This window comes from Cryptomeria japonica, chromosome 6, assembly GCF_030272615.1.
Source record: "Cryptomeria japonica chromosome 6, Sugi_1.0, whole genome shotgun sequence".
Lineage (NCBI taxonomy): Eukaryota > Viridiplantae > Streptophyta > Pinopsida > Cupressales > Cupressaceae > Cryptomeria > Cryptomeria japonica.
Window position 1 is genome coordinate 19,767,772 of NC_081410.1, and position 11,366 is coordinate 19,779,137.

The window sequence follows — 11,366 nt, forward strand, 5'->3', positions numbered from 1 at the left end:
TTATGTAAATTATACAAATGAGCCTCTCTTATAAATGAAAGGATGAAGAGGTGAGAAGGTAACAGTCAAACTATGACTAGCCCTCGAGCTATGAACCAAGTGTATGACTCTATGGATAAGTATAGGGAAACTTGGTGAGTATGTGTGAGGTGAGATAAAATTCTAAACAAATCATAAGTGATCTTAAGTGTAGTGTGAATAGGACTCTACTAAGTAGGCTAAAATATAACTAGTTTGATAATACCTCTTTTCATACTAACACAACCCAACTAAGCATTGGAGGATAAAGCACATCCATTTTATTTGACAGATCATCCATGATGTTCATCTCTCCTTAGATTATTTTCCTACTTAGGCAGAACTTGCAAACATCTTCACTAAGTCTTTGGTGTCACCCAATTATCTTCAATTACAATCAATGGTTGAGGGTGAAGGAACTTGTCCTTGAGTGGTCTACTTGAGTCCTCATTCTTTCACATTTTTACATTTATTTTTTTAGAGGATTTTTTCTTCTTTTCTTCAATTGAGAGAGATATTTTTTCATTTGTATATGGTTACCTCATTAGGCCTAGTTGTTTAGGACCCATTTTTTATGTATGTTAAGTTATAATTTCCCTAAGTTGTAATTAAGAGTGGGAGTGGGGTGTTAAAGTAAAAGGCAATTTCTTAATTATTCTTTTCATTATTGGGTCCCCTTTGAATCTAGAATACTTAATATTACTTAGGTAATGCCCTTTTTTGTTTCAAATCATGGGTTTGAGGCACATATCATGATTTAATTTAATCCTCACATATGGTTTCTTTATACTTTATCATAATTTTGTGTTGTCTCATTCTTCTTCTTTTTTTGCATCAATAGAACTCTAAGGCTATTGCAATAAATCCACTATTTTTCTCTCTTTTTTGTGATAGTTGTTTAATTACATGCCTTCCAGGAGCTATAGTATTGAGGAATCAACTCCAAAAAAATATTATTAATGAAAGTAATTTCGCTAGAAAATGAGTTAGACAATATGAAGGTAAAGGGGATTGAACTAAATTTTGAGATGTCTTAGAGGTCTTGGAGTTTTACTTTAAATTGATAAACTAAAGCATTCCTTTGTGATTTCTTACATGAATGCAACATGTTGAGTATCTAGAAAGACAAGATTAATATGCATGAAAATAATTTCTTTAATTGTGTGGTGTGTTTAAGAAAGAATTATATTATTCTTTGTGTTTTGATTTTCCTTATGTCTTATGGTTCTAATAATGAGTTCCTAATGGCCTACTACATTTCTTCCATGCATGGTTATAGATTTTTTGAACATATATTTTTTTGATGATTATGAATTATTTTAATTAATAAAAGAAATTAAAAATAATTATGATTATTTGTGTTATATTGTCTCAACATTTTCCTCTCTATCTAAAAGTGGAACTATTAAAAATATTACATAGATAATGGAAACAGTTGAAATCATAGACATATAAATTAATAATATAATAAAACCTTAAGGTAAGGAAACACCATACAATAGCCACTTCAAGGGGACAATCTTCACAGTAGAGCATAAACTTGGAGTATAAAATTCAACATAAATTAAATAGGTAAGTCATAAAAAAAATAGTCGTGTTAAAGGCAACTGCCACTATCCTATATATGTCGCATAAATAGTTTTATTATAATTAACTAGTGGGATGACTTAGAAATAATATGCCCCCCACAATTTTATTTAATATTATCTAATATATTATATTATTATACCTCTAAGTACATAAAAATTCATACCTTTGACATGTTCCATCCTCAAAACATGAAACAAAATACTCAACTACATATCATGTGACAAAGTATGAGATTTATAAGATAAAAGATCATTTACATTACATAACAAAATGTGTTGTATTTTTTAACACATGTCCCCTTGGGAGGCTTTATCATAAAAAAATAAGGACCAAATTGGAGCTCATACATGCATCATCTTCATCTTCTTCTTTTTTTTTCTATTGTTTGAAGTTGACCATCATAAATATGCAATCAAAATTATCATCTTCATATATGTCTAATGCTAGTTATCTTCATGAAAAGAACATTTGTGGAAAATTATTGATAACCAATGGAAGATTAGAAAAATATTTTCTTCTAAAATAAAATTATTGAGGTAGAGCATCACCATACAATAGCCAGAGGCAATACATGTAATTTTAAGAGGGAAATCCTCCAAATAGAGCATAAACTCCAATTATAATATTCAAGATTCTTTATACCTGATAATTCATTACAATATAAACAGTCTTTCCAAAGGTAACTATGAGTATCCTATGCATGTGGGATAAATACTTATATCTAATTAACTAGTGAGATGACATACAAAGAATATGCAACCACACCTTTATTTATAACTATCTAATACAATATAGTATTATATCCATATATGCATTACATTTCATCCCCCTTAAAAATGGTTTACCCTCAAAACATGAGTAATGGTAAAAAAATAGTCATAAATTAGAATAAATGTGATGTCATAATCGATCATTTGTCATCCATATGTGATATTCCTAATGGTTCATGCTTAATTTTGTATTGTAATTAGTCATTTATTTAATGATGTCATTGAATTATATGGTTGCTCTATTGGTCCTACATGTCAATCCATAGTGATTAGCCTATTGATTCCATGCAGTTTCATGCCTCCATGATTGTTGTGTCTAACAATGTTGAGTATGTCTATACATTGCATGCTTCGTTATCTTTGGAACCTTCGTTGATTATTCACCATTTTTCACTTATTTTGTTGGCTTGTGAAGAGAAATAAACTTTTCCTATTTTTTTCTTTTCTCCTTTTATATCTTTATTCTTTTCTTCTTTTTTCTCTTGTTCTTCCTCCAATTTTTTTATTCAATCTTAAATAGATTCCTAAACTTTCTCTAACTTGACTTTAATTTCATCTTCATTGTATGTAATATCATGCAATGTCACTTTTTATTATCTATAATAAAGCTTCATGGCCTTATTTTGCATATTAATGTTTATCGTCCCCAAATATTCTAACCAAGGATATCCAAGAACAATATCTAATCCATTCATAGTAAAAATAATAAAATTTGAATGCAAGTTATATTTGTTCACTAAGAACTTCAACAAAAATGTGAATATCATTGGTATCAATTTAACCATCATTGATTTGATCTTCTTGTACTAGTAGTTTTCTTGCTATATGTATGTTGATGAATTTATGCATACTACTAAGATTTATTAAAATAATAACATTTTATTTTTAATAATTGAAAGATTGAATATTATTTTCTTGCATATAAAATGTTTTTACTTTTATCCTTCCACTTATCTTTACTATCCTCTTTCCTATCATAATCCTTTTTTTTTTCTCCTTCCTTTTCATCTTCATCATTAGTCTCATCAACTATTATTTATTTTAGTGTTTATCTATTCAAGACTTTTTTCTTCAATTTGTCCAAAGAATGAAGTGGAAAAAATAAACACAACCATATAAGAGCTACACCTATCAAGTATAATAAAATGTAACTCATAATTACCCAAGCTTTCAAAAAAAAAAATTAGTAGACCACCTTCCAACAGAAACCTAAAAATAAAATAATCTAAAAAGAAAGTTCCTTGCACTTGAAAAAAATACAATTTGATTTCTTTAATCAATTTACAAGATACTAAAATTTTCCAAATTTTATTTATCAACAATAAAAATTGCAAGATCAACTTCAAATAACCATATGACCACTTTCCAAAAATCTCTCAAAGTCCTCTTTCTAACAAATCCATAATTAATTTTTTTTTTTTGAAGACTTATGAGCCTTTGCAACAATTTTGACCTTGATTGAGAAAATCAACCAAATCAAAACTTTGATATCAAATGTTAAAATGTCTTGCATAGACAATGGCAACACCAATATATTAATATAAACTCCAAATCATAGCCCACTATATTCATAATATAATAAATCCTTTAGATAGTGCACCAAATAATGCAACGCCAAACAAAAGTCACTTTGAAGGGGCAATCCTCCCAATAAAGCATAAACTGTCATTTTAATATTCAACATGTTTTACACTTGGTAAGCTATTACAATATATAGATTCTTACCAAATACTACTACTACTACTATCCTATTCATTCGAAATAAATATAAATATTCTAATTAACTAATAGAATGACTTAAAAACATATGCACACATATTTTATTCAATACTTCCAAACATTGAAATAAATAAATAATATCAAATCATTATAATAATTAACATTAATAATAACCACATTATTATTGTTAATTGTATAGATAGTTGGTTAGATGTTTGCTTTAATTGACAAACTTCTTCGCATATTTTCTTCCCCTCGTGGATAACTCATTTATTCCAAATTTAATTATGGTATTTGAGCAAATTTTGAAAACAGATAAACCATGAGATTGTAGAACCAAATAAAGTTGTTCTATTCGCTGAGAAGAAAATAAGTTCTACAAAAGAAAGACAAACAAAGCTAGTGTAGCCTAGGGTGATGAAAAAAAAGATTATTCATCTCAATACATAGAAGACTCTGACATATCATGTCGAATACATATCTTTCTATCGCTTGTAGAAATAAAAGTATAGTATTCCATTTTGTTTTGTTTATTTAACTAGTTTTTTCCAAAGGTTGACCCTTCAAACACAGCCTACCTTGCTCTTTATTCCACATGTTAGAGAGGAAAATAAATTATGGAGAAAGGTGGTCACCTGGATTCAAGCAAAATTTGAACAAAGGCAAAGTTACATCATGTATGAGGAAGACACAATGTCATCTTAAATGCAACACAGACAAGGTTAAAGCACCTCTACAAAAGTTGTCATGTGTGTGCAAATCTGAAACAAACTCTGAGATCTTGTGGGAAAAAGGCAAAACCATTCATTTTCTTAAATCTTGCACATTATCTAAAGTAAATGGATATATAAGATTTATGAAGAAAGCATTTAGACTACAAAAGTATTTGAAATTTAAAATAACGATTTATAAAGGTAAAATTATATTGAATTTTGTTTCGCATTTAAAGAAAAATTGCACAAAAACTATAATGGTATTATACCAACATGAAAGATGTAAGGAAAAATATAATTGCAGACATGTAAGTCTAGGTCAAAGACTTACAACAAGTCTCATGAGGAAATAGATTTGGCTCTTACATTTGTAGTTATTCAAAATGTAAAACCAAAAATAGTGCATCAAGATCAAATTGCACATCAAAAATAGATTCAACATCTCATCAATAATATGCATAATAGAGAAAATCACATATCACGTATAGATTCCAAGACTCAAAACACCAAATCACTACTAAACCTAATTTGCCAAAACAATCTACGAATATAATGGCCATAGTATTAGGAACCCATATAAGCAATCATGCACACTTGTAATTGTCTTTGTCCAAAACACACTAAATACAATCTTATCACAAATCTATATACCACAAATTTTGGTTAGCATGCAAAACCATCTTTGCAAATCTAAAATCATCTTAAACATCTAGACATTCACATCAAAAATGTCATTTGAATAATGAAATGGTCACAAATCTGCAAACTAACATGCAAAACCATCTTTGTAAATCTAAAATCCACTTAAACATCTAGACATTCACATCAAACATGTCATTTGAATAATGGAATAGGCACAAATCTGCAAACCCGCAACTTTTAATAAGAAATTGCAAATCCTACAACAAAACCAAATAGTCTAGAATCTTATAACATATGAAACATGTCTTCACATCTCAACAAAATAGAGGAACCAACATAGCATTTAACTCTCAATTGTATTCCTCACAAATGGCTCTCCATGCCAACGACTCTCTCGCCTAAGTGTGTTTGAATTCCTAGACTTCCCTTGTCGTTACTTTCCCCCCTTAGATGCTCCTACGGGGGTTGTCGCTTTTGGCACTGTCATTGCAGATGGGTTGGAGGCCTCAGCATTGTTCGTTGATGCCCTAGCCTCTGTGGATGTTGTTGGTGATCCTACTATGCGTGCTCCCAAAACCTTTTTCGTTGGTCGACGCAGGTTTGCTCGTGTGGCTCGTTCTGTGATGCATCCCTCCAAGGGGGTCCAACCTCTGCCCTGTGCCAAATCCTCCCTAGTGGTGGTTTGTGGACGGGACATTGTGGATAACATCGACTTCTACCAATGTTGCGCCCTAGTGTGCAGATTTGTTAGTTTTTGGCCTTCTCTTTTGGACCTTCATCATTGGATAAGTGACTCTGGAAGCCTCTAGTTATGCATGGCTTGAGCTTTTTCCTTGTGCCAAGGGGTTTTTTATTGATTCCTTTACTTCCTCTCATGACCGGGACCTAATTTTGGGCATGTTGTGGACCTGGGGGGACCACTCTCTCTCCATCAAACCCTAGACAATTGTGTTTAACCCTCTTACTAAACCGCTTAATGTGTGTCCAGTTCGGGTCTACCTTCCTAACCTCTCCCTTCATTTTTGGGAGCATTCTTGTTATGAGGCCATTGGCAACTCTATTGGGTGTTTCTTGAAGGTTGACAATGTTACCTCTTCTATGGGTCACTCCACTTTTGCTCTCTTCATAGTGGATATTGGCATTTATGCGCCTCTCCCTAGGGATGTGGTTTTAATGTTTGGGGACAAGCCCTAGACCCAACTGCTAGACTTTAAGGGCCTCCCCTTTCGTTGTCGAATATTCTTCACTACAGGTCATCTTGCTTTAGATTGTTTGTTGCCTTGACACAAAGGTGTTGCTACCTAATGGAAATATGTTATTATTGAACACCTGACAATCAATGCTTCAAATTCTAACTCTATGGGCTCCTCTCAGGAGGATGACGCCCCCTCCCAGGATGATTTTGTTGTTGATGCTTCAGACCCTCTTGCTTCTTCAGTCGTTGTATCCTTCATCCCTGATACTCCTTCGGATCTGCAACATTGATCTCCTATGGTTGTTTATGCTCATGAAGTTTTGCAACATCCTAATGTTGTTTCATTCCCTGTTGTTGCTTCTGATTAGCCTTTTTTGGTTTTTTCCCTGTTTGACTCTCCTTTTGTTGGGCCTAATGATAGCATTGCCTGGACAATGGTTTGTTGCAAACAAAAAGGGAACTCTTCTCCCACCCCCCAAAACCCCCTTGGCCATGGCTCAAGTTTTTCACCCCATTCTTGAGTTAGGTTTTGGGTTATTTCTAGTTTGACGGGGTCTATTTTCCTGTCTAACCTTGTTTTTTGGGGTTTTGTACCCTTGTAAGTTGTCTTTACTGCCTTTGGGTTGTTGTATTAAGGGTTAGCGCCCTTTTTTTTTGCTACTTCTTTAATCAAAAACAAAATAGAGGAACCAAGTTATCCAAGAGCCTACAAATAAAATATATACTAATTCCACAACTTACAAGAGATTGGTGGTTTATCTTCCAACGCTTTCATGTAACCAAGGGCTAAAACCATGAACCTAACTTAAGCACTCCATTCTATACTCCAAATAGCTAGTGTTTCTCCATTTAACTAGGATGTCAAAAGTAAACATCCAACATGAACACCTCATTGCAAATGAGTACAAGGTAAACGAACAAAACCACTAAATAAGATGATGCACATATATTGTCAAAAAAAGCTCTAGGTTACCATTGTTGAAGGGACATGACCAACTCCAAGAAGATCTACAATCATGAGCTTCCAATGTTGAGCATAGGTCACATTGACAATATGCATTACTTCTAATCTCACAAATTTGCAGAACAAGTTTAACTTGTAGAACATTCATTACAACTCACAAGCCTCCAACATTTCAAGAAAGCTAACAAACCCCCCTTCTTACCAGTCCAATGGCTCTTACACCAAAGTAACTTTGATACCACTTGTTAGGTAATTTTCAATCTTAATCCAATGATCATTTGATTGTCGATGCATTTGATTTTGATGACTTCACATGATGATGATGATGACTCCCGAGATGAGGTTGTACCTCTTATTATTATTGCAGCCTCCTCTACCCATATGGATCCTACTCCCCCTATTGCTACTGGTATGGCCTCCTCAAGTGTCGAGGTTTTTACTCATGTTGCTCTTATTTTGCAGCAACCTTTGATGGTTGGTCTACAATCTACTCCAACTGCTAACAAACACTCTAAGGGGATTTCCCCCCTTGATCCCACTTGTAATGATGTTCCTAACAATAGTTGTAGTCACACAAATCTGTCCAACTTAATTAAATAAATAAACACTATTTATTTGATTAAAAATCCACTAGCCATCAGTTAATTAAATTAATATTTAATTAATTCATCTTGAAACATTCTCCTATTAATTAAATAAATTATTCAATTTATTTTAATTAATTCATTAAATCAAATTCCAATCAATTAAATAAATAAAATCTATTTATTTAATTAAATCCCCCTATTCCTCTTTTAAATAAATTAAATAAAACATTTATTTAAATCATTATACCCCCCCCCCCCCCCCCCCACTTGCATTTTCCTACAAATGCAATTTGCACACATTTATTGAAATAAATGAATTTTTATTTTAATAAAATCCTATTTACCCTCACCCACCAAATCCAATTTCAAAAATCTAATCCCCTTCTAGATTCTTCTAACCCCTTCCTAATTAGCCTAATCCATCCCCTAATTATTGTCACATTCCTAAGCAAAATGGAGTCACTTCTCAAAGACTCCAAAGTCTTTGAAAAGCATTTAATGCTTTGTGTGTTCAACAAATTAACCCCCAAAGTCTTCCAAGACCACTAATGACTCTTACATGACCATTTATGGTTATTTCAAACTTGTCCCCCCCCAAACATTTATTGTTTTGACCATATTCATCCATTTCACATTTGCACAAGAGTTTATCCATTGGATAAAAGTTTTATTCTTTCAATAAAGATTTTATTCATTCAACCAACCTTGACTCTAAAATCCCAAGGTCATATCAGGCATTTAATGCTTATTCCCTCTCCTCTCAACCTATCTCACATTGACACTTGTCATCCTGGGATTGGGTTGAAAGCCCTCACATGGATTTGAAATCATTCAATCATGACCCTTGTTGAGATTGCTCAATCTCAACCATCCATTGCTCCATTTTTCCTATAAATAGAGCCCATTTCTTCATAATCCAGATCCTGAAAACTTGTATACATTTAAGCTATAGACATTTTAAGAGAGCATTTTAGCATAATCATCTAATATCTTGTTATTTTAGTTAAAATATATCATTTTAGCATCAATAGCATAGCATTAGCTTCTCATTTCATATTTGAAGCACAATACTACAATCTCAATCCTCCATAAGCATCCATAGTGCAAAAAGCTGCTGAGAGCTACACTATTTTGGAACTTGGAGAGGAGAGGAACAAGGGAGAAGGAGCTAAAGCCATGCTAAGAGGCAGTTGGAGATGCCTCATAATATTTGTTTCGTTTGGTAAATACATTAGCATGCTTTTAGTGTCTCTCTTGGTATGCCTTTTAGATTAGTTTTTGATTGACTAACACTAACGGTTTCGTGTCTTTGGTGTTGTTTATCATTTATTAACCTTGTGCCATTTAGGAGGGCCTCAATAGTATTTCCTAAATTGTTGTTTGTCATAGGCAAAAAGGAGATTCTTTCCCCCCTGGCCCCCAAATCTTTCTCAAGTTGTGGGTGATTCTTCCCACTCTTGAGTTGCAGTCCTAGCTTTTGCTAGTGTGTTGTTGATAGTTTGTTTGGCTTTTAACAGCAGTATTGTGACCTATTGTTAATGGCATGTTCATCATGAGTTTGTCTAGGGTCAACACCCTTGTTTTGCTACCTATGGGTTGTTTGTATATAGCATCAACACCCTTGTTTTGTTGCTTTTAATATCAAAATCATTAAAGACTCTTGTTCTCAAGTTATGACATCAATTGATGAGATACCAATCCTTAACTATTGCAATATGAAAACTTAAAATGTGTATGCAATTGCAAAATTAAATAATCTTAATGTGAAATTACCATGATTAGGTTGATCTTCTTTATGATGTTAAAAATCAGCCAACATGTTTAACAACACTACCTTAAGTGAACTTAAAATAGCAATAAATAAAAGATATCATCATAAGATAGTAGCAAAGAGACACAAATAAGCAACATTAAACATCACAACATAAGATCTATGTGAAAAAACCCTTCAAAAATAACTCCAAGAAAAAGGGCCAAATATGCATTATCTTAAAAACAAGATTACAATTTGTCACACTTTCATTCTCCCATTTACCTTCAATATGGCAATACATGCTTGCCTGTGAACAACCTCTTTGTGCTCTAACATGCTCCTTCTTAGGTTCATGTACTTGTAGTATAACCCTATATTATACTATTCCACCCTTTTCCCACATTCAAGGAGTTCAATTTATAGAGTTGTAAAAAGATCTTATGCACCAATCTTGACGTCCAAATATAACTCTTCATTTCAAACATCTCATCCTTTGATTTGCTTCCTAGGAATGTGTAAAGACACAAGTTTTGGCTCTAAAAAAATTCCCTCAAACCTAGGCACCCATTATTGAAAATGAAACATCACATGAAAAGCCACAATTAAGAAATATCAAGAGACATATGTTCTCTATTTCCAAATGTCCACTTGGAGAAGTTCGATAGTCACATTTTTGTCTCCTACACTTTGTTGGAAGTATGAGCTTGTATGGTTGTCATTGATGTCAAACCTGGATATTCGGATGAATTTTGGTCCAGATATGCTCTTGGTTGTTGTAGTTGCAATTTGGGTTGTAGGTTGAGTTTGGTACTTTTGGTGTCGGTTGTGGTATTTTGATTCGAATGGTTATCTCTACTCTCTAACAGTAAGTGTGTCTATTAAACTGGTTCGGAAAGTCTTTAGTGGCCTCCAGATATGTGGCAGATTGTGTTTGGGTTTAGTGGACATGATTTTATGGCTCATGTAGTATTCTCAAGAGAGCTTTGTTGTTTCACGTTTGGGACATTCAATTGTGTTATGTTTCAATGTGTCCGATTGAATTATCTTGATTAGATCATATTTCTTTGGTCTAGATATGCATTAGAGAATGTATTAAGAAGTTTATGAGTCTCGCCATGGTGTGTGGAGAAAAGTGTGAAGTATCATGTATCAAAATATGTCTTTGGCCGATTGATTGTTATGTATACATATTACAATTGGTAACATCTTTGAAGAATGTACTAGTGTGCAAATCATTAAATTCATCTTGGAAGCATGTATTGCGATGTGTTTTGGTCCCCTCTTTCTTCTAGAGTAGACCGCTTTGAGTATTTTTTATCTGGGTCGATTATTTTGTGTAATAATGCTTTAATCTGTTTTTGGCCGACCCTCAATTACGTTTTTAATGATCTATCTCATATTTAAGGAGTGCAAAT